We start from the raw sequence: 25,105 nt of genomic DNA, 5'->3' as shown, positions 1-25,105 counted from the left end.
GTTAATAAAAATATTCGGTAATGTTTTAGGATCAAATCTGTGACTTTTCCTTTGTGGTGTGTGTGTGTGTGTGTGTGTGTGTGTGTGTGTGTGTGTGTGTGTGTGTGTTTGAGTCAGGGTCTCCCTATGCAGTCCAGGCTGGCCTTGAACTCATGGCAATCCTCCTGCCTCAGCCTCCAGAGTGCTAGGATTACAGCCCTGTGTCACCACTCCTGGCTCCCATTCTATACTTGATCTTAGCCAAAAGGCTGGGAAGCAATAAAAAGTAGGTTTCTCTTTTTTTTTTCTTTTGTTTGGTACCGGGAATCAAACTCGGGACCTTATGCTTTTGAGGAACCACTGAACTAAATCCCCGGCTCCTCCAGTTCCCATTCTTAACCAATTCATCTACTCATCATCATTCGCAAGAAAACTGAGGGAAAACCTAGGACATAGCAAACTCACTTGTTCACCTTGAGCTTTTTTTTCAAAGATAGTAGGGGTCTTTGTTTCTGTTTCCTTTTGTTGGCTTTTGGAAAGTTTTCTCATCCTGACTGCAGCAAGGCTGCGTATACTTGAGCAAGGAAGGCCATTCAATCCTCCTGGTGAATTCTACTCTGTTTTCAGATTTAAAGATGCCAGCACCAAAAGCCTTAAATTTGATTTTACAACTATCTTCCACTAAAGCTGGCTGGTGAGTGTTGGCGGGCATTCTGGGCTGCAAAGGGATGCTCTCCTTCCTAGCCCTCAGATCCCAAAGCTGCCCCAGCCCACCAGCCAAGGCCCCGTGGTCTCCACGGAGGAGACGGGAGCGGCCAGCCAGAGCCTCAAAGTTGTCACCTACCTGTTGCAAAGTCCTCTCCTGATGTGCCAGGGACAATGGGCACTTGGGTGTGCTTGTTACTTTTCAAGATATGGCAAGATTAAAGGATCCAGGGACAGGAAACCAGGACGGAAAGAAAGATTCGGTGTATACATGTACCAGCTACCCACCGCAGGCACATTTATTATGTGTGGCAAGAGAAGACTCATAAAAAATACAAAATGCCAAGAGACTAAAAACAGGGATCTGTGTGTGGATTATACTAATTACAGAAATGCTTAAAGGCAGAAGAGGAGAAATCTAAGAAACTGAAGCCTACTACTCAGATGTCAGTTATGAATGCACCCACTGGTCAGTCCAGGCTTAAAAATGGGATGAGGTTAAAAAAAAAAAAAAAAAAAAAAATGGGTTGAGGTTATATAATGAGAAAAGTGGGTTCAGCTGGTCACTCACTCAGCTTCTGAGATAACACCTGGCCCCTAACTTTCTAGCTTTAGATTGCGCACCACCACACTGAGAATCCATAGAGAGAAATAAAACCAGCCAATCATTTCTCAAGATTTAGCGTTTTAACTTCCAAGTAGAACGGGCTCATTTGTCACAGAGGAGTCTCTGTGAAGGTAAAATCTGACTTTCTCAAACACCCGCAAAACTAACAATCACAGGAGCCTATTAAAGGCCAGGTCCCCCTGTGCCAGGATGGTGTGTACATTTGTGAAGCATTTGGTATTGGCTGGGCCTGAGGGTGCGTGCCTATAACCCTGCAGGCCGAGGCAGAGGATTGGAGTTCAAGGCCAGCCTGGGCAACCTAGTGAGAACCTGTCCCAAAACATGTGCACGGTGGTACACGCCTGTGATCCTGGCAGTTAGGGGACTGAGGCAGGAGGATCGACTCAAGTTCGAAGCCAGCCTGGGCTACATCGACTCAAGTTCGAAGCCAGCCTGGGCTACATCGTAAGTTCCAGACCAGCCTCAACTATATGGTGAGATCCTGTCTCAAGAAACCAGAAGCAGGGCCGGGGATGTAGCTCGGTGGTTCTTCAGCCTGCCCTCCCAAGCACAAGGTCCCGAGTTCAATCCCCGGCACCAAAAAAAAAAAAAAAACCAAACCAAAAGTAAGGTCAACTCACTTTCCGGTCCCCCTTCTGTCTCTCTCAGGCAGAAGCTTTCTTTCTCACAATAAACTCTTCCTACTCTAAAAAACAACAACAACAACAACAACAACAACAACAACAACAACAACAACAACAACAGGGCCGGGGATTTAGCTCAGTGGTTTCACCACCTGCTGCGCAAGCGCAAGGACCCGAGTTTGATCCCCGGGACCAAAAAACAAAAACCGAACCAAAAAACAACCAAAAGTGAATAAATAAATAAACAGAATGAGGATGTAGCCCTGTAATAGAGCCCCACCTGCGTTCCATCCCAGTATCACAAAGATAAGGACAGAAGGAAGAAGAAAAAGAAAGGAAGGAACAGAGAGAGAAAGGCAGCCCAGAGGACCCTAAGATACTCCTCTAAACCATGAAATCCCAGTACTAAGGGAGGTTAGTGTCTAAAAATCTGAATTTTCTTTTCATTCTGGAGATTAAACCCAGGGCCTTCATACTGAGCTACATTCCCAGCTCTTTTCATTTTGAGACAAGTTCTTGCTAAGTCATTAAATTGCTTAGGCTGGGCTTGAACTTGTGATCTTCCTGCCTCAGCCTCCCCGAGGGCTGGGATTTCAGGCATGTGTCACCCACTCCTGGCCTGAAATTATAGCAAACCCCCAGAAGAGTCTTATGATCAGAAGTTTGGGACACACTAAACATCTTTAAAAGCCAGTGCTTTGTACCCTTCATGGTAAGTGCTGAGAGACAGGGTTGGGGAGAGCAGGATTTGGAGTGCTCCAAACCTAAATGTTGCTTTTCTAAGTTTCTCAGGAAGGTTTTTTGGGTCTTGGTGGCTCAAAAAACTGCTATCAAGGAAAGAAAATGAACTAACAATTTGGAATTAAAAAAAAAATGAGACCACACAAGAACCAAGAGTGAGAGCAAATTGTGTCTATGAATGGGTGAATGTGGTTTGTTTTTTGTTTTTGGTACTGGGGATCGAGCTTGGGTCCTTGTCCTTGCGAGGCAGACAGTGGAACCACTGAGCTAAATGCCCAGCCCAAATGGGTGAATGTTTAGACAAGATGTGTATACACATGCTCAGCTTCAAAAAGGAAGGGCATTCAGCTGGTGCTGGCCCACACCTGTAATCCCAGCACTTGAGAGGCTGAGCCAGGAGGATCACTGGGAGTCCCAGGCCACCATGGGGTACCTAGTGACTTCGAGGCCAACTTGGGCTACATGTGAGACCCTGTCTCAAAAAACCAAAAAAGTAAATAAAGAAAAAGGCAGGGCCAGGGATTTAGCTCAGTGGTTTTGCCGCCTGCTGCGAAAGCACAAGGACCCGAGTTAAATCCCCGGTACCAAAAAAAAAGAAGAAGGCACTTATTTCACATTGTGTGCATGAATTAAAATGCCAGCCTGAAGCCCACAGATATGAAGAATTACTATATATCAGGCGAAAAAATATGGATTAGCTATGCATGGTGTCATGTACCTGGAGGCCCAGCTGTTCAGTTGGCAGAGGCAGGAGGATCATCTCAGCCCGAGAGTTTGACGCCACCATGGACAACATAGACTGTTAAAAAAAAAGAACATTAAGAAAGTAAATAAAGCAAAAAATTAAAAATACATATTAATTTTTAAAATTCTTTAAAAGAAGGAAATTGTACTCATGCTACAGCACGGATGAACCTTGAGACTCTTTGCTAAATGAAATAAGCTCATTACGAAAGGACAAATGCCGGGTGACGCAGCTACTCTGCCAGCCCCAGGGCAGTCGCGTTGCTGGGGAGTGGGTGGCAGTTTGGGAGTTGCGGGAGTTACTGCCTCACGGGAGCACTTTCAGTTCTGCAGGCTGGAGCTCTGAGGCTGGACGGTGGCTATGGCTGTGTGACTGGGTGAATGTGTGTGACACCACCCAACTGTTATCTTAAAATTAGATGGTCGTGGGGTTGCTTTGTTTTGTTTTGCTCTTTGTGGTGGTCCTGGGTATTAAACCCAGGGCCTGTGCTCTGAGCTACACGCTCCGTTCCTTGTTTTTGAGAGAGGTCTCCCCAAGTCACTAAATTGCCCAGCCTGGACTCAAACTTGCCATTCTCACCGCAGCCTCCCAGAGTGCTGGGATTACAGGCGTACACTACCATTCCTGGCTAGAAGATGGTTCATCTTGTTTCGTGTATTTTACCACAATTTTTAACACCACTTTGAAAAAAAAATTTTGTTTTAAACATGACTTTCCTCTTGTCTTTATTCTGGAGAGGAGGAATCCTCCTCCTCATCTTCCTGGTCTTCACCATGGAACGAGCAGGGGGTCTCGCCTCGGGACTCAGAGCAGCGAGAGACCGCACTGCTGGACTGGTGACTGTTTGGGGCAAGGAACTGCCCGGTTGCTAAGGCCACTTCCGCATCCAAGCAGAACCCTTGGTTTACACTTGGTTGGGGTAAGGTTGCACCGGTGGTCAAGTCTAAATTTGATGCTGATTGGGCAGAGTTCAAAAGTAGTCCTTGATTTAACCAAGAAGGTCCTGTGGAGACATCTGTGATGTAACTTTCTAAAGCCTTTGGCACCAGTTGATTTAGCCAGTGAAGGTCCTCCAGAGAGCATTTGCCTGACTCCAGGCCAAAGGACATTCCCATCTGTTTCAGTACTTCTATGCCATCGTGGATCTCAAACTGAAAAAAATTTTCATTTATATTTATTTGTTTGGGAGACAGAGTCTCACTATGTATTCACGCTGGCCTTGAACTCACTATGTGGTCTAAACTGGCATGGAACTTGAGGCGATTGTGATTCTCCTGTCTCAGCCTCTGGAGTGCTGAGATTTCGGGCTTGTGCCACCATATTGAGCAAATTTTAAAAAGTGAGACTAATGACAGATGCTGCTGTATCCGCTACACGGGGCCAGACCACATGAACTGTGCTGTGGGCCTACAGGGAGCGGTGGTGGGCCTGCCTGGCCATTGTTCCTTTCTGTTCCTGTGTGTTCCCAGCAGTGTCTGCAGCGAGGCTAGGCCGCACTTCGCGTCTACCTGTTCTCTTGAGTGGCTCCCTGGCCACTTCCACTCAAGCCCCTTCTCCTCCCCAAGGCCATGCCCCCAGAGGACAGATGCCCTGTATCCATTGGCTGAGTGCTGTGGAGTAGTTCAAGGTTTCAGGGCACAACATCTTCACTGCAGTCGGGACTTCGCTCTCCACTCGGCTTTTAGTGCGGAGCTTTATCCCAGGCAGGGAGCACTGAGCAGCACCGTATCCATCTTCGCATTTCCAGAGCATTCCTTCAAAGAAAAGCTGCATTCTTTCCCGGCCATAAAACACCAAGGAAAGGTCTATTCATTTGCCTGTTGCACGCATTAGCGTATTTATTTATGGCTGCTCCTGCCCTCAGCATTCCCTAGTCACAGCATTAACTCACTTAATGATCAGTTGATAAATGGCTAAAAAACATAGTCTCCGATCGGCTCTCATGCTGCCCGGCCTGGCAAGTTACATTTATTTTCTCATTTCAAACACAGATTCTCTCTCATAGTCCATGTAAAATTATACACCTCACTGCTGGCCTTAGTGGTGCACACCTGTAATCCGAGCACTTGGAAGGCTGAGGCAGGAGGATCCCAGTGAGTTTGGGACCAGCCTGAAACAGAAAGTGAGACCCTGTCTCAGACAAAACCAAAAATAAATAAAATTAAATTAAAAGTATCCACCTCCATAAAGCATTTTATGTTTGCATGGCTATTTGACCCAGAGCATGCAAAGATTGATTTTAAACCACATTCTTAGGCATAAACATAGTATCACCATTTTACAAAAAAAGAGATAACAGGACTGGGGATTTAGCTCAGTGGTTTCACCACCTGCTGCGCAAGTGCAAGGACCTGAGTTCGATCCCCGTACCAAAAAAAAAAAAAAGAGAGATAACATCTATTCACCACACTTCACCACACCTTGAGCTTTTTTCCCTGCAATGATGGGAATAGAGCCTAGGGCCTTTGCACTGAGCTACATCCTTCCTGCATCTCTCCCTCCTTTTTCCTTTTTCTTTTTTTTTTCTGACACTGGGGGTTGAACTCATGACCTTTTGCTTGCCAGGCAGGTGCAGTGCCACTGAGCTACACCCCCAGCTTGCTTGATTTCTTTCTTTCTTTCTTTCAAGATTTAGTTTGTATTTATTATAATAGTAAAACAAAAAACTACAAAAAGCCAAAATAACAAGAACCTCAAAAGTCACACTCCTGACACCTCTGCTGCCTCTCCAAGACTGAACCACCCTTTACCCACCTTTCTCCTCTCCCTTCTCTCTCCACAGTATACCCACACTGTCCCCAGTCATGCTTGAAGAAGTCATGAGAATCTATGACCTCTACCTACCCTTTTTTTCTTTTTTTTGGGGGGGGTACTGGGGATCGAACTCAGGTCCTTGTGCTTGCAGGGCATGTGTCAGAACCACTGGGCTAAATCCCTGGCCCTTCTTTTTTGTAACACAACAGGCAGGGATGACAGGTCCCTCAAGTCAGACCCCCCCGCCCCAGCAGACCCACTACCTGCATCCACAGGAGCATAGAGATTACAAGAAGCCAGCAGCAGCTCTGCTGCTCTCATGACCGCCCTGTCAGCCAGCCCCAGGCCCATCACCCAAGGGACTTTAAAATTTTCCACCAACTCAACCAGTGCCCCTCCCCTACCTAAACTCCCCCACATCAATGGTTCACACCCTCCTCTCAGTGCCAATGACCCTTTTGTCCTTGACTCATCTACACCCAGATGGCAATAAGCTCATCAAATGTTGCTTAGATTTTGCCTGCCTCAGTGGTCTCAATCGTGCCTCGGTCTGACCTTACAAAAAATATCTCCATATCACCTCCAGTTGTTGTGATATTCCTATTCTCGCTCCTTGTGATTTTCTTGCTTTATTTCCTTTTGTTCCTTAGTTTGACAAATGCAAGACTAATGCATGAAGCAGCATCTTCAACCCCATGATCCAGGTTTTCTCAAGCATCTGCAAACTGGGGAAGGCCTGGCAGCAGCCCATGCACCAAGAGGCACTACAGAGGTCCTCCAGCCCTGCAGGCGTTCTGGCACTGGGCCCTGCCTCCTGGGCCAGATTCTCAGGTGGTTTCTCAGCCTCTTTGCTTTCCTCTTGGCCTTCCCTGTCCAAGCCATCTTGACTGTCAGTTAGGATGTCTCTTGGACACACAAAAGAGGCTGGCCTTTGGAGGGATCTTCTAGGACAGGTAATTTTTGCTATTCTTTTTTTTTTTGGAACCGGGGATCGAACTTGGGTCCTTGCGCTTGTGCAGCAGGCGGCGAAACCACTGAGCTAAATCCCAGCCCAATTTTTGCTATTCTTATCATCTTTGTGGGGGGCTCCATATTTTCTGTATCCCCCACGGCAGCTGCACTCCTTTTCATTGGGACAGGCTTGTAGTAAACATTCTGGACTCTTCTTTTCAGTAGATACTGCAGACTCTGAAGGGTTACTGGCCAAGGAGGAATGTAAATGAGCATGTGCCACTAAGAAGGAATTCTCCCTCTCCATCAAATCTTGACTTAAAAGCATCTTGGAGGATCCAGGACCATCCTGGTCCACAGGAATGCACTTGCTTGAAGAAGAGACGCAGGGCAAATGTTCTGAGGCTGAGAAATTCTGTCCTGCATCCAGATTTGAACTTGGGACCACCTCCTGTGTCTCCGGGGCATCCTCTGGAGAGGTTGTGCAATTGTGCATCCAAGAATTTGTCTTCACAGAAGTCTTCTGAGGTTGAGGAAGAACTGTCTGCCATTTTGTGGCCCTGAGTTCGAGCCAGCACCTTGGCCCTACCCTGAAGAACATCTTGTAAATCCAACTTTCCACTCGTTACATGCAGTCAGATTCAGGAGTGCAGGAGTACATTAAGGTATCAACATTTGTATACTGTAAGATTTTGGCTGCTCTAAGGACACTCAGGCTAATGTGATCTGCAATGTCTAAAATTACAGATGTCAGACATTTCAAAATGATTTTTCCAAGCCACCAACCACAACCTTGAATTAGCTCAAGAACCCAGGGCTGGTTCCGAGGCTGGGCCAGGCGACCACAGGATGAGCTCGGAGCATCCTGTCGAGCCACAGTGCATGCAGGCATCCTGACAACCCAACTTAGCTTCTCACTCCCAGTCTACAGGGCTGGCAGAGTGAGGCACGTGACTGCCCGCGGACCTGGGAAACTGGGGTCACCAAGGCGGAAGGGGTGTGGCCTGCTGGGGGGTGGGTGGACCCATTCAGGTCACTCCTTGGCTGGATCAGTTTCCCGGGAGGCAGAGCACCAGGACGGTCACAGGGTGCAGGCGTGGGGAGTGGGGCTCCGCCAGGTTCCAGGATTGGGAGGAAGGCAGCCAGGTTCCAGGATTGGGAGGAAGGCAGTGGTGACAGGGTAGGGGCTATCACAAAAACACTTTTTTTTTTTTAGATAAGGTATCACTGTAATTCAGGCTGGCCTTGAATTCGAACTCACTGTATAGGCCTGGCTGGCTCTTTCATGGTTTTTTGTTTGTTGGTTTTGTTTTGTTTTTTGGTACTGGGGATTGAATTTACGACCTTGCAGTTGCAAGGCAGGCATGGTGCCATTGAGCTAAATCCCTGGCCCTCTTTCACATTTTTTGACAGGACTTGCTATGTAGTCCAGGCTGGCCTCAAACTCACAGTGATCATCCTGCCTCAGCTTCCTGAGTGTCGGCATTACAGGCATGCACCACCACTCCTGGCGTTTATTTTTTATTTTGAGACAGGTCTTGCTAAATTGCTGAGGCTGGGCTTGAATCTATGATCTTCCTGCCTCAGCTTCCCAGCATACTGAGATTACAGGCTTGCCTCACCACACTGGCTAACCTGTGAGGTCTCTCGGACAAACATCGAGAAAGTCATCTTGTGACTCTCGCCCTCCCTGACTCCCGTCCTTTCCTTCCACATCATAGCATCTGGCGAACGTCAGCTGACTGCTGCCTGGCAGGCAGGGACAGGCGCGCAGGGTCCGCTTGGTTGGGTTGCTTGGGCACCAGCGTGAGACCAGCTCTTCCTGGTCTCAGAGGCCTCGGCGCTTCAGAGTGCTCTGAAGATGAGGGTTACAACTCGATTCCCACTGCCCTGTGAGCTGTTCTAGAGATCGTCATTTCAATTGTATTCCCTTGGTAATGGGCTGTGTAGAAAGGGTGGGAAATGAGAGTAACGGACATGTAAACTGGGCCTTGAGATGCTTGAGACATACATGTAAAAATCTGAAAGAAATGACAAAGAAAGACCCAAAGTTACTGCCTGGCTTCAAACTTCTGTCCTGCTGAGACCTAAAGGAACTCTCACCCTGTCAGCTCACTGTCAGCCCCTCTTGGAATCACTAATGGATGTGTGTGCATGGGCACACTCTGGGGCCCTTACATTAAGCTACATCCCAGCACTTTTCTATTTGTGTTTTTTTTTTTTTTTTGGTACTGGGGCTTGAACTCAGGATCTTGCATTTGCAAGGCAGGGGTGGTGCCACTGAGCTAAATCTCCAGCCCTCTATTTGTGTTTTTTTGAGACAGGGTCTCACTAAGTTGCTGAGCTGCCCAGGCTGGGCTCTAAATTGTGATCCTCCTCCCTCAGTCTCCCAGCTGGAATACAGGCGTACGCCACACCTGGCTTTTTAGTTTCTTGAACAAAACAATCTACTTTCTGCCTGGGGCCCTCAGTTACTATCTCCTTTGTTCCGGAATACTCTTTTGCCCCTGGACCTAGCTGAGAGTGATCAATCAGCTCTGAAGGCAGGGGATTTAGCTCAGTGGTGCCTCAGTGGTGCCTCAGTGGCGTCACTGCCTGCTTCGAAAGCCCAAGGTCCTGAGTTCACAAAGTCCTGTGTTCATCCCTGGTACCAAAAAAAAAAAAAAGAAAAAAAAAAGTCAGAGGGACTGGGGATTTAGCTCAGTGGTTCTGGCACTGGCCTCCCAAGCGCAAGGTCCAGAGTTCAACTCCCCATACCAAAAAAAAAAAAGTCAGCTGTGACTTTTATCTTCTACAGGCATCAATTCTCTTATCTGTAAAATCAAGAAAACAGAAGTACTTATCTGATTCAGCTATGATAAAGACAAAGTAAGGTCAGATACAGTGTGGGTTTTTTTTTTTTTTTTTGAGACACTTACCCAGGCAGACTTGGAATTCCTGGGCTGAAGTGATCCTCCTGCCTCAGGCTCTTAAGTAGCTGGGGCCAGAGGGGTACAACCCTGCACTGGCTAGGGTTTTTTGTTTTTGTTTTTGTTTTTTTTTGGTACCAGGAATCAAACCTGGGTCCTTGCACCAAGTGGCAGAACCACTGAGTTAAATACCTGGCCCCAAGCTAGTATTTAGTTATTTTAATTTTTTTTGAGACAGCCTCTCTATATGTAGTTCAAGGCTGGTCTTGAACTCACTATGTAGTCCAGGCAAGCAGCAGTCCTTCTGCCTCAGCCTCTAGAGTGCTGTGATTACAGATCTGTGTCACCATATCTGACTTCTACACTTTTAATAAGTTGCATGGCTTTGGGAAATAAAATATCAGAATATAATGCTAAATCAAAAAGAATCCAGGGGCAGGGATTTAGCTCAGTGGTACCGTACCTGTCTTGCAAACATAAGGTCCTGAGTTTGATCCCCAGTATCAAAAAAAACAAAACAAAACAGAAAGAATCCATCCAGGGGTCATGGTGAACTCCCACAATTTAGGCTGAGGCAGGAGGATCACCAGAGTTCAATGCCAGGCTGGGCTGTAGTGAGTCCAAGACCAGCCTGATCTACTGATCAACACAGCAAGACCCTATCTCAAAAAAATTTTAGAAAGAATCCATCCAAACTTTCCATATAGTAGGTGTGTACCTATTCTCTCCCCCTCCCCCCTTTTCTCCCTTCTTTCCTTTTTTTCTTTTATTTCGTTACCCCTGTTCAGCTGGGATGTTATCTGTAGTGAGCCTATGTATACCTAAAGGCAGGTAGAAACTGCGATTCTCTGGGCCAGGAAGCTCTCCTGCCGCCCAAGGCTGGCCTGTCACGCCAGGGGGTCTCAATTTCCCTCTGTAGCAAATTGGGGTGGATTTTATTTTATTTAATTTATATTTTTTGGTACCGGGGATCGAAATCGGTACCTTGCGCTTGAGAGGCAGGCGGTGGGACCACTGAGCTAAATCCTCTGCCCCTAGGATGGATTTTATTATCGCCCGGGCGTCTATAAACAAAATGGGCAAGGTCGGTGCATTTCGGTTAACTTTGCTCCCCTTCCCTGTGGGCGCAAAGCCAAAGGGAATGACTCGGAAAACTCACGAAAGGCCTCTTTCTTCTGTCGCCGGAGCCCCCCAAGGTCGGCAGCCGAGATGGAGCCCCACAGAGCCGGGGGCCAGTCTCGGGGGAGCCTGTACGCGGGCTCTGGAGAGATCTCAGCTCCGGGACGGAGAGCAGACGCCCCGCGGTGGGCTGCAGAGGCCAGGACGCCCCCTCTCGGCTGCGTGCCCGGGGCCCTCGGCCACCCCGGTCACCTCATCTGCTCTGCTGGTCTGAGTGGGATCGCTTGGCCTCCGCACCCAGGCCGGGGCACAGCTGTCTGCAGTCAAGTCCCCGGAAGGGAAGCAAGAGGTCACCGTGGCCCCAGTGACCGAGGGGCCCTCTGAGCCCTTTCAGGCCTGATCAGTGCGCTAAGTCGGAGGCCATTCCACCGGCCTCGCGGTCTGTGACCCACTCCCGGGCCCTTTGGAAACGGCCCGCTGCCAGGGGCGCCGCGAGGAGACGCTCGGGACCCCCCCCCCCCGTACCGGACACGACAGGACGGGCAGAAGCAGGCGAGCCCAGGCGGGCACGGTGGCGCACGCCTGTCACCCCAGCGCTCCAGGAGGCTGAGGCTGGAGGACCGAAAGTTCGAGCCCAGGCTGCTCAATTTAGGATTTAGTCTCAAAACAAAAAATAAAAAAAAGATGGGGATGTAGCTCAGTGTGAAGCCCCTAAGTTCAATCTCCACTACAAAAAGAAAAAAAGATACATGGGTGCACAGCCACCTAGAGCTGACCGTTCCTACTCTCCATCGGTCCAGTTTACGTCTACTTAGAGTTGTTGTTTTTTTTTGTACCAGGGATCGAACTCGGGTCCTTGAGCTTGTAAGGCAGGCGACGGAACCACTGAGCTAAATCCCCGGCCCAATTTAGCGTTTTTTGAAAATCAGAAACTGTTTTGTAAAGTGCTCCCCTGCCCCACTCAATTCATAGTGTACATTTTCTGTTGCTCTCAAGTGTCCTGCACGATGACTTTCAGGTGCGCTTTACAGTTCACTTACAGCATCACGATGATTTACAATCGGTCGCCCACCGCTGGTCATTTTGGTAGCTCCCAGTTTCTCAGTATTACACGGAGCTGCGCTCCGACTGTTTTCATTGGAAACAAAAGTTATATTAGACATACACTGTACTTCCTCCTTTAAAAAAACAGAAGGATGGGGATGCGGTTATCACGAAAATATACTAATAAGAAAGAAAAATAAAAGAACCAAACACTGTAAACCTCTTCCAGTGGCAGGGAGGTGTGGTTCCAGGTGTGCAGACGATACCCGAGATTACTGCTACCCCCCGCCCCGTACTGGGGATTCCAGGGCTTTTCACTTAGATACATCCTCAGCCCTTTGCACCTTCTTTTAAAATGTCTTGACAATCACAGACAGTTCTAACTGGTGCACACCTTAGCTGACATTTGTTCTTGTAAAACTTTTAATCTCCCTAATGAATGTCTAATTCAATCTTAAAAAAAAATAAAAATGTCCTGACAAGTGCGATCCCCAGTACCAAAATAAATAAAATAAAATAAATAAATAAAATGTCCTGACAGGGTCTCGCTAAATCGTCCACGCTGGGTTCCAATTTGCGATCCTCCGGCTCAGCTTCCCGGCGTGTTGGGATTACGGGCGTGAGCCACTGGTCCGGAGTGTCATCAGGTAAGCACCTCGTTCCCGGCCGCGCTGAGGTTTCCGGCGGGAAGGGCGGGAGCAGCAGGAGCTCCGAAGGGCAGCGCTACACCGGCCGAAGTGCGCGTGCGTACGGCTCCGCCTTCTCCGGACGCCCCGCCCCGCCCGAACGCCGAAGGCCGGCCAAAGGCCAGCCGCGTGCCTCCTGGCTCTGTGCACTTCGGTCGGGTGCAGGGGGAGGCGCAGAGCTGGCGCAGCGGTGCCCCCCGCCCCCTCCCCCCGCCAGCTCCCAGGCCCAGCCCACCGCGCTCGGCCGCCCCGGCCCCTCACCCTGGCTCCCTGGCCGGCTCTCCAGCTTCGGGCTTTGCAGAAGGGTCCGGGCGGCGGCGGCGGCGGAGAGAAGCCCCCTCTGATGAGAGTCACCGAGATGGCAGACAGCTGTCTCGCTTACATTTGTCTTCTATTTCTCGACCTGTTAGGGAGCGAAGGGGCGAAGCCTTACAAGCAAATGTGATGCAGACCGCTAAGCTGGCATTTCGAGATGTTTTCACGTTACTCACTTCCCTGAGTCTGATCCCCCTGTACTGTGCTTCAAGACTGTCCAAACTTCTGGGGTTTTGTTTGTTTGTTTCTTTTGTTTTGTTTTCAGTTCCAGGTATTGAACCCATGGAGAACTGAGGTACGTCCCCAGCCCCTTATCTTCTTCTTTTGATTGTGTTTGTTTGCTTTTGTTTTTGCTTTTGTTTTGGGTCAGGATTTCACTATGTAGTTCAGCCTGGCTTTGAACTCACTATGTAGCCCAGGCTGGCCTGGAACGCACAGTGATCTTCCTGCTTCAGCCTCCCGAGTACTGGGGTTACAGGTGTGTGCCACCACACTCAGCTTCCACAACATGTTTTGTTGACTATGAAAAGGAAATGGTCATGTCAACCGATTTAGCCCATGTGACAGAGTGGCCTCCTACTAGAGGGTGAGGAAATTGATAAAAACCAAGACAACTCCTCCTCCACAACCCAGAAAGGCTCAGGAAATTAGGCTTCCTGTTCTTTCAGGAGTGTGGGGCTCCAAGGAAGTTAGACTCGGCGGAAGATTTTACAAGGAGCAGGTGACCCTCAGTCTCACCCTCGACCTGGGCTGCACTTGCCAAGCTGGGCATCAGCCTCTTAAGCGAAGATCATTAATAACTGAGAGATCAAACACACACACACAGATCAAAGTAAGAAAATAGAAAAAAACACAATGTATGGAGCAGGAGAAAACTTAGAAAACTCAGTTTTCAGAGATACAACAGAAGATCTTGAATTCACTGAACAAGAACGGGGCTATAGGGCCGGGGATTTAGCTCAGTGGTGCCACCTGTCCTGCAAGCGCAAGGACCCGAGTTCAATCCCCCGTACCAGAAAAAAAAGAACAGGGGGCTATAAAACAGGTATCTTGGAAATTTAATATGTCAGCAGCCATGGCACACCTGTAGTCTCAGCACTCTGGGAGGCCAAGTCAGGAGGATCACAACTTGAGAGCAGCCAGGGCAATTTAGCAATTTAGCTCTCAAAAAAATTAAAAAGCTGGTGGTGGTGCACACCTGTAATCCCAGCACTCAGGAGGTTGAGACAGGAGGATTGCCTGGCGTTTGAGGCCAACCTGGCCCTACATAGTGAATTCAAACCAGTCTGAGCTACATAGTGAGACCCTGTCTCAAAACAATAATTTAAAATAATCTTTAAATTAAAAATTAAAAAGGGCTAGGGACTCGGTGTAAATGCCAAGGTTTCAATCCCAACCCTGAAACAAAATGTGATAGCAAAAAAAAAAAAAAGTTTATAATCCCTACCACTCAAGAGGCTGAGGCAGGAGTGTCACAAGTTTGAAGCCAGTCTAGACTGCATAGCAAGATCCTATCTCAGAAAAAAAAAAAGGCATAGTAGAAAGAGTGGAAAATGAAGTTGGGTAAACCACTTAGAAAGGAGAACAAAAGGAAAAATAGGGCCAGGGAGTTAGCCCAGTGGTTTTGTCGCCTGCTGTGAAAGCTCAAGGACCCAAGTTCAATCCCCGGTACCAAAAAAAAAAAAAAAAAAAAAAAAAAAGAGCAAAGGAAAAATAATGAGAAAATGAGAGAGAAGAAAGCTTCAATCTATGAGACCTCACTATTATGCCTCCCCTCAACTACACACACACACACACACACACACATTTTCCCTCACAGGCCCTTTCTTAGAAAGCTTTGGGAAGCTATTTCACTAAAGGAAAGGTAAAACAAAGGAAATGGAAGTCCTGGGTCCAGAAAAACAAGGGCACATGCCGATGTTTATTGAGATGATGGCTATGCACAGGAAATGTACACTGTGACCTCTACACTTGTCTCCCATTACTTATGGCTGCTTTTGCAAGGTTCTAATTACCCACATTCAACCTCTGAAATTCTAAACAGAAAATTCCAGAAGTAGACAATTCAGACATTTTAAATGGCCTGGTGTTCTAAGCAGCATGATAAAGTCTGGCACCGTCACACTGGGATGTTAGGACGCTTTGTCCAGGGTATCCACGCTGTATGTTCAGTCTGCCCGTTAGTCCCTTGAGTAGCTGTTTAGGTTATCAGACTGACATTGGTGTACTCAAGAAACCCTTAAAAAAAATAATAAACCCTTAGTTTACTTAGTAATGGCTCCCAAAGCACAAGAGTCATAACACAAAGGAGACCCCAGGCATAAAACAGGGAAGGACAGAATTACTCTGGTACAATACTATGTGGCAACATGGCGAGCTCTTAGGAGAAAATAGTATATATCCAGTTTGGTATCCCTGTGTTTCCAGGCATCTAGTGGGGATCCTGGAATGGACTGCACATGAATAAAGGGACTATTGTGTGCTATTTGGCTCAGCTGGGAAGAACATTTAGTGCCTAAATAGCGATGAGTAATAGTGTACAATTTTTTTTGGATACCAAGGATTAACCCAGGACTTTTGAACTGAGCTACATCTCCAGCCCCTCCCCTCCCCCCCCTTTTTTTTTGTACCAGGGATTGAACTCAGGACCATGCTCTTTTTTTTTTTTTTTTTTTGGTGCCGGGGATTGAACTCAGGACCTTGTGCTTGCGAGGCAGTCAGTGGAACCACTGAGCTAAATCCCCGGCCCATCAGGACCATGCTTTTGCCAGGCAGGTGCGGTGCCACTGATCTACATCCCTGGCTTTTCTTTTTCTTTTTTAAATTTTGAGACAGGGTCTCACTAAGTTGCTGAATTGCCCAGGCTGGCCTCAAACTTGTGATCCTCCTGGCCTAGCCTCCCCAGTAACTGGAATTACAGGCATGCATCGCCATTCCCTGCTTCTGGAATAACTTTCTTTTTCTTTTCTTTTTTTTTTTTTTGGTACCGGGGATCGAACTGTGGACTTTTCGCTTTCGAGGCAGGTGCCGGAACCACTGAGCTAAATCCCCGGCTGGAATAACTTCCTGTGATTTACCATGCAATGTTTTTGGCACATTCCCTCAAATTCCAAATTGTATTTTGTTTTCCCATTTATTTTCCCCTTCATTCTAGACATTTCCTTTTTTACTTCTTAAAATTGCATCTACATCCACAGTGCAATATATTCATTCTTTAGATTTACTGAGCAGTTCAGATCCCTGGACAAGAAACCCCAAAACATTAAAAATTATTTACTGAAATTTTCAGACAAAAGGCTAGTAACCTATAGTCTCAGGTAGTTTGGTGAAGACCAGAATTTTTTCTTTTTTTTTTTTTGGCCAGGCATGGTGGTGCACACCTGTAATGGCAGCACTCAGGAGGCTGATGCAGGAAGATCACTGTGAGTTTGAGACCTGGGCTACATGGTGAGTTCAAGGCCAGCTTGAACTACATATCGAGACCCTGTCTCCAAAAACAAAACAAAATTATTCTTTTAAACTTGGAGCCTACATTTTGAGATGTGACCAATTTTTTCATGCAAAATGTATTTCTAGGTTTTTTTAATTTAATTTAATTTTTAAATTTTTTATTGTTTTGGTACCGGAGATCGAACTCGGGACCTTGCGCTGGGGCGACAGGCGCCAGAACCACTGAGCTAAGTCCCCGGCCTTTTTCTTTTTAATTTAATTTTATTTTGTCCCATTCCCCCACTCTAAGCCCCCTCCCCTCCCTATATACAAAAGCTTCGTTTCCATTGTTTCTATTTCTATGTTCTTTTCCCTTGCGTGGTCTGAGTAAGCATTGGGTACTGATTGAACACTTGCTCTAACTCATGCAAAAGGCTTCTTACTAGAAATTGATTTGTTGATTTTTAAAATGCCTCTTAGCATAAGAATGCCCATTACACTTGGCGCAGGGAAAGGCCGAGATATGATTGATGGAAGTCGCGGGGACGTCTGTGTGCTGCAGAGCAGGTTTTTTTGTAGTCATTATATTGAACATGCCTCATTTTAAGGATATGACCTTGAAGTGTCATTGCTTTAGAAAACACAGGCTGGTTAGGACATCCATTAATGTCCCAGAACAACTGCTGCAGCAGAGTCCCGAGGGAGGGAGGCGGGGATTTTCCTGGTCTTGGAGAGGCCCGTTTGTGGGAGCACTGCCCAGTGCGGTGGACCAGGAAATGAAGCTCCTGTCCGACCAGAGCCCAGCCCACGGAGGTGGGAGCCGAGCCGAGCGAGCGCTGGGTACCTGAGCACAGCGGACCTTCCCCAGGAAATCACTAGTGTTCAGAGGCTGGCACACGCGTTCCTGGTTTATGTGACAAGGCCATGTAGGACGGTAAAGAGAACCAAAATCTAAGCGCTCCAAACCAGTCTAGGAAGTGCTCATTGTGAAATCTTTAATTTCAAGATGTATTTCTTTTTTCTTTTTTGGTACCGGGGATCGAACTCAGGTCCTTGAGCTTGCGAGGCAGGCGACAGAACCACTGAGCTAAGCCCCCGGCCCCCTCAAGATGTATTTCTTGCAAAGTCATCAAAGCACAATACCTTATCGCTAAAAGCACCCTCTGTTTTCCCTAAAAGCATCGTCAATACCTTATTGAAAAGGACAGCATTCTTCTAAGTCTTTTGTTTTTTTTTAATGGTAATAGGGTTGCACCCAGGACCTTCACACTGAGCTACATCTCCAGCACTGTAAAAAAAAAAAAAAGAAAAAGGTTTTTTGGGGGCCAGAGATTTAGCTCAGTGGCACCGCGCCTGCCTCCCAAGCGCAAGGTCCTGAGTTTGATCCCCGGTACCAAAAAGGGGGTGGGGGGTTGGGAGGGCGGGTCTCTCTAAGTCATGCAATTGCCAGGCCGGACCGGAAGTTGTGACCTCCCGCTGCAGCCTCCCAAGGTGCTGGGAAGACAGACCTGTGCCCTAGGCCCTCTTTCTTTCTGAGTCCTTGTGGTTGAAATTTTCAAACAGAAGAACTGGAATCTTCTTTTTTCTCTTTGGGGCAGTTGATTACCCAAGAAAGAATAGTGTAACATTTTTGTTTTATACTTAGAGTGAATGTCACTGAAGCTATTTCTGATGAAATTCTCTTTAATGAGCTTTGAATTAGCTCAGTGCGAAGGTCCGGAGTTTAATCCCCAATACCAAAAAAAAGAAAAAATCTTTGGGCTAAGGGATGTAGCTCAGTGGTAGGGCCCTTGCCTAGCATGTGTTAGGCCTTGGGTTTGATCCCCAGCTCTGTAAACAAAACAAAGCAAAACTCTTTACATATCTTCAGGTACTCAGGATCCTAACTTTTTTTTTGGTACTGGGGATCGAACTTGGGACCTTGGGCTTCTGAGGCAGGCTGCTGAACCACTGAGCTTAATCTCCGGCCCTCTTTTTTTTTTTGAGACAGGGTTTACTACATAGTTCAGGCTGGCCCTGAGCTTACTATGTAGCCCAGGCCAGCCTTGAACTCAAAGAAATCTGCCTGCCTCAGCTCCCAAGTGCTGGGATTACAGGTGTGCACCACCATGCCCAGCCCCATCTTTTATTTTCTGACAAGTAAGGTAATGTAATAATTTAGAGACTAGACATTAAAGACAGAACTTGCCAGGTGTGATGGTGCATGCCTGTGATCCCAGCACTCTGGTAGGCTGAGATGGGAGGGCTGTGAATTGGAGCCCAGTCTCAGCAATTTAGCTACATATAGTAATTTAGACCCTGTTTCAAAATATTTGTAAAAAATTTTAGAGTAGAGGAAAGGCCCTGGATTCAATTAATTCCCCATGCCACAAAAACTATTAAATTAAAATAAAATAACATAAAATTAATTTTATGCTTTTGGACAAAATAATGCTCTGAGCTGTTTTCTATTTGTAAAATGAGGGTAATAATTTTTATCTTCTTTTAAAATTTTGAGACAAAGTCTTCTATGTAGTTCCTTATGGCCTTGAACTCACTATGTAACCCAGGCTGACTTCAAATTTCAATTCGTCACTATCCTACCTCAGCCAACAGCTGGCTGTGTCAACTACTGGCTGTATTAACTGCTGGCACCTGCATTACCTGGTGTCATCTGGTCACATCAGGACTGCTAGCAGAGCTGTACTTTGCCAATTCATGATCTCAGTCTGAATTAAGTAAAAGAACCCTTTGCTGATTGTCAGCACAAGCTTCCTACTGACACAAGCTGAGGCATGCTGGGATCCCTTAAGGTAAGACACAAAAATTCTGGTTGTAACCCAAGTTGTTTGTATATCAGACTGGTTGTAACTTGAGGATCCAGTGTATCTTCAACACCTTTTGTATCAGAGCCAAGTACAGTGGCATGCACCTGTAATCACAGGTCTGGGGAGACCCTGTATCAAAAACAACACAAAACAAAACAAAAGCAGCACAAAACAGACCAAAAAAACACAAAAATTATCTAGTAGAATCTCAATACATTAGTGATTTAAGACCCAACATTATCCATTTAAAAATATACTAATAACCTCTTCTTTAACATTTGGAAATTTATGTTTTTCCTTTGAACACTGCATTTTATTTACTTATAAGCATTCTGAATGAACATGTTAATTATTATTAATTTTTTTTTTTTTGGTATCGGGGATCGAACTCAGGACCTTGCACTTGTGAGGCTGGGGATGGAACCACTGAGCTAAATCCCCAGATCAACATGTTAATTATTGCTCAACACTCAAACTACTTTTCCCAGGATGGAAATGAGGTGTGCTTGAAAAATGGGACTGTCGGGCCAGGGATTTAGCTCAGTGGTTCCACTGCCTTCCTCACAAGCACAAGGTCCCAAGTTCCATCCCCGGTACCAAAAAGAAAAAAAGAAAAGAAAAGAAAAATGTAAATTTCTAAAATTTATTACAGTAAGAGACACATTGCTATTAATTCTCCTCAAAACACTCCCCTTGGCTTCAGACACACATCCCATCATTCCTGCCACTTTCTTTTTCTTTTTTGTTACTTGGGATTGAATTCAGGACCTTGCACTTTCGAGGCAGGTGTGGTGCCATTGAGCTAAATCCCCGGCCCCTGCCACTTTCTGAAGCAGTTCTAGAATCCTCTTTCGTGAGTCTTTAGTTGTGCTGTCATGGCTGCCTCAGTGTCCTGAGTCATTTCAAAAGGTTTACCTTTCCTGATCATTTTGACTTTGGGGGAAAAGCCAGAAGTTGCATGGTGCCAGATCCAGCGAATAAGGTAAATACATGGATGAAGACACACTGCAATGTTTCTATGAGCCTGCATTTCTATTGAATGGCACTTGGCAGCAGCACTCATTGTATTTTTTTTTTTTTTTTTAGTACCTGGGATCAAACTGGGGACCTTGCACTTTCGGATCATGCACCAGAACCACTGAGCTAAACCCCCAGCCCTACTGTATTTTTTAATCACACCTCATAAAGGTACATAAAAGAGGTCTCCCAGAACTGCTTCAGAAAGTGTCAAGAGCTGGGCGTGGTGGTGCATACCTTTGATCCCAGCACTTCACAAGTTGAGGGAGGTGGGAGGTTGTTGCAAGTTCCAGGCCAGCCTGGCTTCGTGGTGAGTCTAAGCAGCCTGAACTGCATAGTGAGACCCTGTCTCAAAAACACCAAAAAATTTAAAAATTGCTGGGGATTTAGTTCAGTGGTTCCGGTTAGATCCCCACTACCAAAAAACACAAAGCCAAACAAACAAACAATAATAACAACAAAACCAAACAGAAAGTGGCAGAAACAATGGGATAAGTGTGTTCCAAGGGAGAGGGAGAATTTTGAGGTGGATTAATGCCAATATGTCTTTCACTGTAATGAATTTTTTTTTTTTTAATACCTGGGATTGAACTCAGGACCTTGCACTTGCAAGATAGGCACAGAGCCACTGAGCTAAATCCCGGCCCAAATGAATTTTTAAAATGTAAACATTCGCCGTGCATTTTGATCACCCTGGGTTTGTACCTCAGTGGTAGCGTGCTTAGCCTGAGACCCTGGGTTCAATCCCCAGCACCAGTAAAAGTAGTTATCTTGCCTGTACCTAGGAGATATTACTGTGGGTTATAGTCACATTTCTATATTTCTCATCCTTCACATGAAAAGGTCAGTGTTGTATGCAATTTTGTTGTTGTTGTTGTAGTATGCAATTTGTGGAAAGTGTGTGTTGTATGTATTGCTTCTGAATTTATGCTTATGACTGCTCATTTCTGATTGTCCTACATTTCAGAGATGAGGTAGGGATGAAATTACAAACTAGGTGCCAACTTTTGGCTTCTAATTTAAAAAATAGAAGTGCATTTATGTATGTATGTATGTATGTATGTTTTGAGAGGAGGTCTCACTCTGTAGTTCAGGCTGGCCTTGAACTCACTATGTAGCCCCAGCTGGACTCCAACTGGTGGTGATCCTCTGCCTCAACCTCTAGAGCGCTGGGACTACAAGTATATGCCACCACACCCAATTTTATTTTGTTTTTTTGAGACAGGGTCTTGCTCATGTAGTTCAGGCTCCCCTTGAACTTACCAGGTAGCCTAGAGTGGCCAAGTCCTCCTGTCTCGGCCTCCCTAGTGCTGGGATTAAAGGAATGCACCACCATGCCCCAGCTAGAAATGTGTGTGTGTGTGTGTGTGTGTGTATAAAAGCATATATATATAAACCAGGCATCACGGTGCATGCCTCAGGAAGCTGAGGCAGGAGGATTGTGAGTTCAAGGCCCGCCTAGGCTCCGTAGTCTAGCACACAGCAGTAGGGGGAAAGCATTACTTTGTCCCGGCCACTGCCTGCCCTCTTGGTGGTGGGTAAGGGTTTGGTAAGCAGACAGCGAAAGGAAGGCAGCCTGGAAGGTGGAGGACAGAGGGAAGGAGTGAGGCCCCAGCGCTGGACCCGGGCAGGAGCTGAGCTCTGAGCGGCAGCAGTTTGGCAGCCCCTGGAGAAGAGCAGTGTGGAGGAGGAGCTCCCTTCATCAGTTTGCACTGAGCGCCAGAATAACTCAAGGTTAGAATTTCAGGCTTTGGCGCTGCCTGTGATGGCTAGGAAGATGTGAGGTTAAAGCTGGTTCAGCTCTGAAACGGAAGGAAACAGGATTGAGACCAACTTGCAAACTGTCTTTTTTTTTTTTCTTTTTCTTTTGGTACCCGGAATTGAACTCAGGACCTTGTGCTTGCGAGACAGATGGGGCACCACTGAGATAAATCCCTTGCAGAGCCCTTTTTGTTTCTTAGTTTGAGACAGGGCCTTGGTGAGTTAATCCTCCTGCCTCAGCCTCCCAGAGTGCTGGGATTACAGGTGTGCACCATCACACGAGCTTCATGTATTAGAAAATTTAAAATAGTTCTATTGGATAGTGTTGGTCTAGAATTTTATACTATGTTCTAGATGTTGGGAACTCCATTCTACATTTGGATTTGGGGAAGAAGGTCTTGTTGCTACGTTTTCTGTCCATTTCTGCAGAGGAGGAATCACCATCATCATCATGTTCTTTCTCTGGCAAACTCAACCCGAGCAGAGTCAGCAAATAGTCCTGTTGCGACTCCTGAGGTAGGCACAAACGGAGAGAATGTATGTGCCCTTTTCCCGGCACTATTATTGCATTGCTATGTCCTAGTATGGCTGTGTTTAAAAGGTAAAGAAAAGATGGTTTAAAAAATAGTAGAGACTCTGTGTCTTGAAATCAAATTGCCTCCTTAGTTTGCCCTTGCAGAGTTTAGCATCAGTGCCTTATTGATCAGAATTAGGAAGTTAATAAGGTTTGGGCTAATGAATCAGAGGGGTAGGGACTGGAACTGCCCTGCTCGGCTTAATCAAGTCATCAAAGCTCTCAAGCCATGAAAAAGGTAATTAAAGGAAAAGGATGCCCGTTATATAACAGGAGGCCAGCAGAAGACAAGAGCAAGATAGAGAACCTCCATTTTCTTCTGTACACTTTTCTGATGTAAATCAGCCCAATGACCGCAGCACATTGCTCAGCTTCCTATCGGAAAATTAAGTAGAACGAATTTATAAATCACCTCATTGAGTAATTTACTTGCCTCAGACTAAATGCCAATGAAACTATACTTATGGATAACAAACAGAGTTTTGGCCAGGTCCTGCAGAAATGAGTTCTTTGGGATAAGCTGCAGTCGTCATCAATGGGAGCTGTAATTCTGACTTAGAAGCAGCAGCTAATTCGGCGTTTGATCATTCAACAGATTCCAAATGCCCTGCATCCCAGCGCCGCACTCAACAGTGCCCCGTGGACCTCACAGCCATACAGCGAGTAGTCATCAACACTGTGCTGTGAGGTGAACGCTGGCCATCGTCGGGAAATGCTTTCCTTTGCTTTTTCAAGGTGCCAGGAATCAGACCAGTGGCCTTGTGATGCAAGGCAAACGTTCTGGCACTGCGCACAGCCCGGCCTCACGAGGACCGTGGTCTCTGTCACCTGTCCCCACACTCCACCTCTCGGAGGATTTGGGCTGGCCATCCTGAAGCTCAAGTGGGAAGGGAAGGGTGGTGTAGGGAGGGGAAGATGTGAAGGCAGAGACTGTGTGTGACACAGACAGTACCACGTGGGGAGGATTAGTCTCTCGGGCAGGGAAGCTGGACACAAAGCACAGGAAGGCAATGCAGGGTCTGCAGAGGAAGAGGGTCTGACCTTGCAGTAATGAGGACATCCACACAGGCCTATCCACAGGACCCTAAGAAAAGAGGCCATTGGTTTTAGGAAACAGAAAAACCTAGTGTTTTTGTCAAGAACCTTTCAGCCCTGGGCATGATGATGCGTGTCTGTTATAGCTGAGGCAGGAGGATCACGATTTCAAGGCCAGTCTGGGCAATCAGTGAGCACCTCCCTGAAAATAAAAAGTAAATAAATAAAAGAGCTGGGGATGTAGCTCAGCACTCCCGGAGTTCAGCCTCCAGTACTTCAAAACAAACACTCAAATCCCACCTCAGTGCCGTGGAAGGTGAAGAAGAGGGTTGAGGTGGGGGGAATGCAGTCTCATCTTTCCTGTCTTCCATTTCTCTCTTTAAACTCTCTTTCCGTCCTCCTCCTGTCTTTTATCACAGTGTCTGTGTGAACATGCTCAACTATTTATTTTATTTTTTGGGGGGGGGTACTGGGGATCGAACTCTGGTCCTTTCACTTGCAAGGCGGGTGGTGGAACCACTGAGCTAAATCCCCAGCCCATGCTCAACTATTTAATATGAGAAGCCAGGCCTGGTGGTTCAGGCTGTCATCCAGGCACTCAAAGGAGGATTGCTGTGAGTTCAAGGGCAACCTGGGCTACATAGCGAGTTCAAGGCCAGCCTGAACTGTGTAGCAAGATTCTGTCTCAAAAAATCAAAACCAGGGCCTGGGGATTTAGCTCAGTGGTTCTGCCACCTGTCTTGAAAGCACAAGGGCCCAAGTTAGAACCCGGGTACCAAAACAATAACAACAACAAAACAAACCCAAACCCAAAACCAAACAAAACACAAAACAAGTTTAAGCCAATTGTGGGCAATATAATGACTTAGCAAGACCCTGTCTCAATAGGAAAAAGAAAAAGGGGTCAGGATGTAGTTCAGCATGAAGGCCCTGGGTTCAATCTCCAGTACAGAAATATCTTTGTTCTTTTTTTTTTGGTGCCAGGCATTGAACTCAGGTCCTTGCGCTTGTGCAGCAGGCGGCAAAACCAGTGAGCTAAATCCCCAGCCCAAAGTTTTTTTGGTTTTTTTTTTTGGTACCGGGGATTGAACTTGGGACCTTGCGCTTGTGAAGCAGGTGGCAGAACCACTGAGCTACCGCCTGCCTCAAAAGCACAAGGTCCCGAGTTTGATCCCCGGTACCAAAAAAAAGAGAACATTATAAATCCCCAGCCCTCAATTTGGATTTTTTGAGACACGGTCTTACTAAATCGCTAAATTGCCCAGGCTGGCCTCAAACTTGTG

At 46.6% G+C, this 25,105-nt stretch overlaps 1 long non-coding RNA gene across 5 annotated transcripts in view; it reads left to right on the top strand.

Annotated features, from left to right (window-relative positions):
• Positions 1–13,010: 13,010 nt before the first annotated feature.
• Positions 13,011–25,105, top strand: part of LOC110348587 (uncharacterized) — a 46,373-nt gene continuing 34,278 nt past the window's right edge. For 3 of the 5 annotated variants that reach the window (XR_015442727.1, XR_015442724.1, XR_015442723.1), the window contains exons 1-2: positions 13,011–13,494; positions 22,568–22,729. This is a non-coding gene — a long non-coding RNA (uncharacterized LOC110348587). The remainder of the gene's footprint in view (positions 13,495–22,567; positions 22,730–25,105) is intronic. The other 2 variants (XR_015442725.1, XR_015442726.1) reach the window with 2 other exon arrangements.

This window comes from Heterocephalus glaber, unplaced genomic scaffold, assembly GCF_053883595.1.
Source record: "Heterocephalus glaber isolate CG9 unplaced genomic scaffold, H.glaber_assembly_v1.0 deba00001553, whole genome shotgun sequence".
NCBI classification, from domain to species: Eukaryota; Metazoa; Chordata; class Mammalia; order Rodentia; family Bathyergidae; genus Heterocephalus; species Heterocephalus glaber.
The sequence above is the reverse complement of the archived record's forward strand: the minus strand, read 5'-3'. Positions and strand labels throughout refer to the sequence as shown.